Below are 8,889 nucleotides of genomic sequence, written 5' to 3' on the forward strand. Positions count from 1 at the left end.
TCCTTTATATGAGTTTGTCACATGATAAAGCTACATTCTGTTTCAATTCTTTACACTTGCAGTCCTTGAAGATATACATCTTCTTTTGTTTACATTTTAATTTTTCTAATTGAGGTTTTTTTACTGGTTTCTGCCAAGTACTTCAATCCATGAAATCCATGATATATAATATTCTTTGTGTGAGTTGTTATACTGGTTACATGCTTTATTATTTTTTCCACTGCTTGCTAAAGTTTCAAGTGTTTTTTCTTATGTAGATACCAGCCTCCTCTTCCACCTGATCAAGTAAAATCTTTAAATGAATATGATGAGGAAGGAGGTGAACTATAATTCTTCTAGAAATTATTTTGACAGATTAATATGGTTTTTATTCTGACTCGATTCGATTGATATAGAAGGAATACTCAGGATCTGCTAGAACTGGCGATGGATCTGTTAGACGAGATTAAGTTGGTCTAGCGGGTCAAAATACTCAGGCTAATATTTCAATTGCATAACCATTATGGAGTTCTATTTTATGTTTCAGAATTGTTATTCTGGTAAATAAGGTTTAGTTCAATATTTAATCTGTATTGGTTTCTGTGTTGTTGGCTTATGTATTTTGCAGCTTGTTCATCAGGGTTCACTGAATTATATTAGTTCCCAGGTAAAGCTGGCCCTCCTTGTCTCTCCCAAGTCTTGAAGACATACTTAATCAATTTTTAACCCTTTAATTCTTATCTTCGGCGAGCTCTGAAGCAATGGTGAGAGGATTTGAGGAGTTAGTAATCAATATATAAACATTCACGTGCCTTTTACTTAAGAGTTTAAAATTTTAATAGAGATGGTTCATGACTACTATTATGCCTCTTATTATGTTATAGTTTTCTAGAAAAACTCTTCTACCATCTAGCCATTCTGGTCCCAGGACTTATATTATTGAAGCCTAGATTTTACTTCCAATTGGAATCCTCCTTGAGCACAAACCTCTTTAAACCTTAGGATGACCAATTGACTAGAAAACTAAGGTGGAGACGCCTCTAGGCTTAGTTTACATTTCCAAAATACTTTCTTATGCATAAGATGGTCAGGATCAAAGTGTGGACAAAGCACAAAATTCTGCTCAAGGTCCACCTAAACCTTAAGAGTTACGTAATTGTATGTTTGTTATTTATTATCAGAAGCTCATAGGTATATTGTTTACACCTACAATTACGAATAGGAACAACTTGTATAATTTTTACTTTTTTACGTCCACAAGTATACTTCTTTAGACAGATAGATATAGTTTATTTAGGAATCAGTGTTATGTTTAGAAGCAATGTTGAAAACAAGACTTGAGCAATTTTATTTCAGTTTAGACTAACATTGGCTATGCCATTTGTAGTTGTATCAATAGTACAATGTATAACTCTATTTTTTATTGCGCTGTAAAATTGAAAACCCAAGTTTTGCATATCCTGTTTTGTGGAATTTGTGATTTTAGTCTTGACCTGTTTTTATGGAAATTATTTTGAGCTCTTTCAAGGTGCTAATGCACTATGATGGAATACAAATTAAAATGGAGTATGGAAATGAAAAATGAGCATTACGATTACAGGAATTTGTATCATATATGCGTGGAGTCATGGATTCATTATATAAGCTTGATTATCTAGTTCATTCAAAGTAATAAGATTCAATTGAATGAGGTCGTTTTATTTATAATTAAATTACTTTCTATATATGCACTTTGGTTTATAAACCTGTTTTAGGATTTGTTCTAAGTTATTTTGTTCTATCCCTTCTTAACTCATTTCCTCACTTTTCCAAGTGTCCTATCCCCTCTGTTCTATGGTTTAATGTAAAAAACATCTCTTCCTTTTGACTAATGAAACACTGTTGGAATCTGCTGGGATTTGTAGGTGCAGCAACAACATTTGGTTATTCCTTCAATGCAAAGCCATGAATAGATGCTTCAACGAATCTCAAATTTTCACTTGATGGAGTCACTTTTGTCCTTGCAGTGGCGCAGATTTTCTCTATTGATTGGTACAGAAACCGAATCAATGGGAAGTAAGAAGTTATGATAGGATACTCAGACCCAGGAAAAGATGCCGATCGTCTTTCTGCGGCTTGGGCGCTATACAAGGCTCAAGAGGAGCTCATAAAGGTTGCGAAGGATGTCAGTGGATATGTAAACATTGTATATATAACCTATTCTATGATGTCCACTGGATATTTAGATCAGTATCATATGATTGTGTCTCTAATACTATTGTTATTTATATAATAAGACTTTGATCCCTTATGATGGCATATTTGGTTATATAAAAAATGTTTCATATTTTTATTTTATTTTATTTTATGTTTTTAATACTGAAAAAACAATTTTATTTTGCAATGAAAAAATTTTAAAAAATTCTATTTTATTTTACAGACTGATTTACAGATGGATTTTCTGTCTGTAATCAGAGTGTGAGATGGTTTTCCAAGGTTCAAATTACAGGCGGAAAATTGGTCTGTAATTACAGACGAAAAAAATCTGAATTTTAAAAATAATTTTCGAAAATTTGTTTTTAAAAATAGAGAGAAAAGATATTTTTGAATTTGAAGAGGAAAGAGAGAAACAATAAGATAGCCCAAGATTTAAAAATTTTTAGATCTAATGCTCCTTGTTTTCAAAAATTCTGGAGGGAAAACACCAAAGAACACCAAACTCAAAAAAATTTAAGATCAAGACGCAAGGAAAACTCAAGAACACTTTGAAGACTCGCAAGAACACAAGAACATGAAGAAAGAACACCAAACTTAAAATTTTTAGAAAACCAAAATAAAATTTTTGAAAAACAAAGGAAAACCAACCAGAAAACACCAAACTTAAAGTTTGGCATGAGATTTAATAGAAAAATTATTTTTGAAAAATTTTTGAAAAGAAAATAAAAGACTCTAACCCAAAAGACAAAAATTTCCTAATCTAAGTAACAAGATTCACCGTCAGTTGTTCAAACTCAAACAATCCCCGGCAACGGCGCCAAAAACTTGGTGCACGAATTGTAAATCACACTTTTTACAACTCGTACCACTAACCAGCAAGTGCATTGGGTCGTCCAAGTAATACCTTATGTGAGTAAGGGTTGATCCCACGGAGATTGTTGGCTTGAAGCAATCTATGGTTATCTTGTAACTCTTAGTCAGGAAAACAATAAAATAATTCACTTATCAAATTTGATTGCAAGGAATAAAAGGGCAGAACACAAATTATAATTGTATGCACTGATGGAGAGTATGTTGGAGTTTTGGAGATGCTTTGTCTTCTGAAATTATGCTTTCCTCTGTTTTCTGATTCACGCATGCACATCCTCCTATGGCAAGCTGTGTGTTGGGGGATCACCGTTGTCAATGGCTACCATCCATCCTTCCAGTGAAAAGGGTCCAGGTGCGCTGTCACCGCACGGCTAATCATCTGCAGGTTCTCAGTCGTACCGGAATAGGATTTACTATCCTTTTGCGTCTGTCACTACGCCCAGCACTCGCGAGTTTGAAGCTCGTCACAGTCATTCAATCCCTGAATCCTACTCGGAATACCACAGACAAGGTTTAGACTTTCCGGATTCTCTTGAATGCTGCCATCAATCTAGCTTATACCACGAAGATTCCGATTAAGAGATCTAAGAGATATTCATTCATTCTATGGTGGAACGTAAGTGGTTGTCAGGCACGTGTTTGTGGAGGAATGATGATGATTGTCACGTTCATCACATTCATATTGAAGTTCGAATGGATATCTTAGATAGGAACACGCATGTTTGAATGGAAAACAGAAATACTTGCATTAATTCATCGAGACACAGCAGAGCTCCTCACCCCCAACAATGGAGTTTAGAGACTCATGCCGTCAAAAAGTACAAAGTTCAGATCTAAAATATCATGAGATACAAAACAAGTCTCTAAAACTTGTTTAAATACTAGACTAGTAAACTAGGTTTACAGAAAATGAGTAAACTGAGATGGATGGTGCAGAAATCCATTTCTGGGGCCCACTTGGTGTGTGCTGGGGCTGATACTTAAGCTAATCACGTGCATAGGGCTGTTTTGGGCGTTCAACGCCAGCTTTGGATCCTTTTCTGGCGTTGAACTCCAACTTGTAACTTGTTTCTGGCGCTGGACGCCAGACAGCAGCATGGAACTGGCGTTGAACGCCAGTTTACGTCATCTATCCTAGAGCAAAGTATGGACTATTATATATTTCTGGAAAGCCCTGGATGTCTACTTTCCAATGCAATTAGAAGCGCGCCATTTGGAGTTCTGTAGCTCCAGAAAATCCACTTTGAGTGCAGGGAGGTCAGAATCCAACAGCATCAGCAGTCCTTTTTCAGCCTGAATCAGATTTTTGCTCAACTCCCTCAATTTCAGCCAGAAAATACCTGAAATCACAGAAAAGTACACAAACTCATAGTAAAGTCCAGAAATATGAATTTTGCCTAAAAACTACTGAAAATAAACTAAAAACTAACTAAAACACACTAAAAACTATATGAAATTAACCCCAAAAAGCGTATAAAATATCCGCTCATCACAACACCAAACTTAAACTGTTGCTTGTCCTCAAGCAACTAGATAAATAAAATAGAATACAAATAATTTTAAGAAGCAACAATATCTCAGAGTTTTTGGAGTGAAGCTCAGATTCTAATTAGATGAGCGGGACTAGTAGCTTTTTGCTTCTGAACAGTTTTGGCACCTCACTTTATCCATTGAAGCTCAGAGTGATTGGCATCTATAGGAACTCAGAATTCAGATAGTGATGTTGATTCTCCTAGTTTAGTATGTTGATTCTTGAACACAGCTACTTTATGAGTCTTGGCCGTGGCCCTAAGCACTTTGTTTTCCAGTATTACCACCGGATACATAAATGCCACAGACACATAATTGGGTGAACCTTTTTAGATTGTGACTCAGCTTTGCTAAAGTCCCCAATTAGAGGTGTTCAGGGTTCTTAAGCACACTCTTCTTTTTGCTTTGGACCTTGACTTTAACCGTTCAGTCTCAAGTTTTCACTTGACACCTTCACGCGACAAGCACATGGTTAGGGACAGCTTGGTTTAGCCCAGGATTTTATTCCTTTAGGCCCTCCTATCCACTGATGCTCAAAGCCTTGGGATCCTTTTTATTTACCCTTGCCTTTTGGTTTTAAGGGTTATTGACTTTTTCTGCTTGCTCTCTCTTTTTTTTTTCTGCAAGCTTTGTTCTTTGCTGCTTTTTCTTGCTTCAAGAATTATTTTTATGATTTTTCAGATTATCAATAACATGTCTCATGTTCATCATTCTTTCAAGAGCCAACATATTTAACAGTCTTAAACATCAAATTTAAAAGACATATACACTGTTCAAGCATTCATTCAGAAGACAGAAAGCATTGCCACCACATATAAATAATTAGAATTTACCTTATTAAAAACTCGAAAAAAAATATTGCCTCTTATTCTAAAGAAATTCTTCTATTTTATTCATGTTTAATGATGATGATAAAATTAAATTGTAGCTTAATTGGGGGATAAAATCAAAAATATAGATACTAATTACTACTATATGACTCCTAAGGTAAAACTAATAATAAAAACAGTTATCACAGAGTTAAGGCTAAGATTGGAATTTAACAACCTTTGTTCTGGGAAGTGGATGTTCCTCTAATCTGCGGGGTGCTTGGTCCTTCAAGAGATAATTTCTGGCGCTTCAATTCCCTTAAATCACGCCCTTGCTCCTCCTGTTCTTTAAGCAAATAGCAAAGAATGCTACTTTGTTCCTTCTGTTCTTTCTGTATTTGTTCCATAGCTTCTTGCATCTTAGTAATAGATGTTTCAAGATACTCCCAGTATTCAGATTGAGGGATTTCTGGGAGAGTCATCCTGTGCTTGTTGTTTCTCCATTGATGCTTTGGTGATTGGCCGCTCAACTGAGATATACTCAGTTATTCCCATCCTTACTCCAGCGTCCTTGCAGAGCATAGAAATCAAGCTTGGATAAGCCAACCTGGCATCTTTGGAATTTTTGTTTGCAATTTTGTAGAATTCAGTTGAAATCAGTTGATGAACTTCCACTTCTTTTCCCATCATGATGCAATGGATCATCACTACTCTTCTAATAGTGACTTCAGAACGGTTGCTAGTGGGCAGCAGAGAATGCCCAATGAAGTCCAGCCATCCTCTGGCGACTGGTTTGAGATCTTCTCTTTTGAGTTGAATTGGGACACCCTTCGTGCTGGTGGTCCACCTGGTTCCAGGGATACATATATCCTCTAGAATCTAATCTAGGCCCTTGTCTGTTCTCATCATTCTCCTATTGAAGGATTCTGGATCATCTTTCAGCTTAGGCAGCTTTAAGATCTCCCAAATCTTGTCAGGGTGGGTATGAACAATCTTTCTTCTGACCAAGGTCCGATAGTCATAGATAGCAGATCCAGATAGTCTTTGCCTATCTGTATGCCACATATTAGCATAGAACTCCTGGACCATATTCCTTCCCACTTTCGTTTCAGGATTAGCTAGGATCTCCCAATTCCTGATTCGAATTTGCTCCTGATCTCCGGATATTCGTCTTCTTTCAGATCGAATCTAACTTCCGGGATCACTGATCTTAGACCCATTATTTTGTAATAATGGTCTGAATGTTCTTTAGTTAAGAACTTCCCTTGATTCCAAAGTGGTTTTGGAACGCTTTCTTTCTTGCCTCTTGGAGTGGGTTGTTTTCCTTTAGGAGCCATGATCTTAGTGATCATGGATAAGCACACCAAACTTAGAGGTTTGCTTGTCCTCAAGCAAAAAGAAAAGAAGGGAGAGGGAGAGAAGGAGAGCTAGGTGCAATGGTGGATGGGAGGGGAGGGAGGCCGAACCCATATTTAAAGGGAGAGGGGGGTGGGTTTTCGAAAATAGGGAGGAAGATAAGATAGAAGATATGATTTTTAAGAAAATTTTAAGTATGATAAGAAAATATATAATTTAAAATTGAAGAGATATGAAAGATATTTGAAAAAAATAGATTTGGATTTTTGAAAAAGATAGGATGGAGATTTGAAAAAGATATTGATTAGTTGAAAAGATTTTTGAATGAAAGGAGATAGATTTGTTTTGAAAATTTTGAAAAAGAGTTGAATTGGATTGAAAAAAAAGGATTTGTGCTTATGAATTAAGATACATTTGATATTTTTAAAATAGGGTTTTTAGAAATTAGGAATTTTAGAAATCAGGGTTCTTAACATGTTTATGCAAGAAATCATGAATTGAAACATGAAAATTAAATTTAGAATGAAAAATATGAAGTAAAAACGAATTCACCTCCTCCCCACCATCCTGGCGTTTGAACGCCCAAATGCTGCCTCTCCTGGGCGTTCAACGCCCAGCTGTTGCTTCTTTCTGGCGTTGAACGCCAGGAACTCCTTTGTCACTGGACATTTTTCTGAACGCCTAGGACGTTGTAAATCTGGCGTTAAACGCCCAGAAGGAGCTTCTTTCTGGCGTTCAACGCCCAGAAGATGCTTCTTTCTGGCGTTTAACGCCCAGATGGCTATCCTTACTGGCGTTCAACGCCCAGTGGATGCTTCTTTTGGGCGTTGAACGCCCAAAACAGACTTTTACTGGCGTTTTCTTGCCAGTGAGCCCTTTTTCTCTGTTTTGTGTGCAGAATCCTTCTGTAGCCCTGTGAACTTATACAATTGACTCTTTACCTTAGTATCAGTGAACTTTATATAAACAAATAAAATCAAGAATAGGGAAAAATGCTTAGAGGAAGTGATGCCCCATGGCTGGGTTGCCTCCCAGCAAGCGCTTCTTTATTGTCTTTAGCTAGACCTTGCTGAGCTTTTAATCTAGCTTCAGCCTTGAGCACTCTTGCTCAACATTACCTTCAAGATAGTGCTTGATTCTCTGTCCATTAACAATGAACTTCTTATCAGAATCAATATCTTGAAGCTCCACATAACCATATGGTGATACACCTGTAATCACATATGGTCCCCTCCACCGGGACTTCAGTTTCCCGAGGAATAGCCTGAGCCTAGAGTTAAACAACATGACCTTTTGTCCTGGTTCAAAGATTCTAGATGACAGCTTTCTGTCATGCCACTTTTTTTATTTTTCTTTATAAAGTTTGGCATTTTCGAAAGCAGTGAATCTGAATTCCTCTAGCTCATTTAGCTGGAGCAATCTTTTTTCTCCAGCTAATTTGGCATCAAAGTTTAGGAATCTGGTTGCCCAGTAGGCTTTATGTTCCAGTTCCACGGGCAGGTGACATGCCTTACCATACACAAGTTGGTATGGAGAGGTCCCTATAGGAGTCTTGAATGCTGTTCTGTATGCCCAGAGAGCATCATCCAAGCTTCTTGCCCAATCCTTTCTACGGGTACTTACAGTCCGTTCTAGGATTCTTTTTAGCTCTCTGTTAGAGACTTCAGCTTGCCCATTAGTCTGTGGATGATATGGAGTCGCCACCTTGAGGCGAATCCCATACCGGACCATGGCAGAGTAAAGCTGTTTGTTCCAGAAGTGAGTGCCCCCATCACTGATTAGTACTCTAGGGACCCCAAACCTGCTGAAGATATATTTTTGGAGGAACTTCAGCACTGTTTTAGTATCATTGGTGGGTGTGGCAACAGCCTCTACCCATTTTGATACGTAGTCAACTGCCACCAGAATGTAAGTGTTTGAGTATGATGGTGGGAAAGGTCCCATGAAGTCAATTCCCCATATGTCGAACAACTCAATCTCCAAGATTCCTTGTTGAGGCATGGCGTAACCATGGGGCAGATTACCAGCTCTTTGGCAACTGTCACAGTTACGTACAAACTCTCGGGAATCTCTATAGAGAGTGGGCCAATAGAAACCACATTAGAGGACCTTGGTGGCTGTCTGCTTACCTCCGAAATGGCCTCCATAT

At 37.4% G+C, this 8,889-nt stretch overlaps 1 long non-coding RNA gene across 1 annotated transcript; it reads left to right on the forward strand.

Annotated features, from left to right (window-relative positions):
• Window positions 1-578: 578 nt before the first annotated feature.
• LOC112784618 (uncharacterized) lies at window positions 579-2,267 on the forward strand. Its single transcript, XR_003193990.2, has 2 exons — window positions 579-646; window positions 1,884-2,267. It is a non-coding gene; the product is annotated as an uncharacterized lncRNA (long non-coding RNA).
• The last annotated feature ends 6,622 nt before the right edge of the window (window positions 2,268-8,889 follow it).

The sequence above is a fragment of the Arachis hypogaea genome, chromosome 20 (genome assembly GCF_003086295.3).
Source record: "Arachis hypogaea cultivar Tifrunner chromosome 20, arahy.Tifrunner.gnm2.J5K5, whole genome shotgun sequence".
In the NCBI taxonomy this organism is placed as follows: Eukaryota; Viridiplantae; Streptophyta; class Magnoliopsida; order Fabales; family Fabaceae; genus Arachis; species Arachis hypogaea.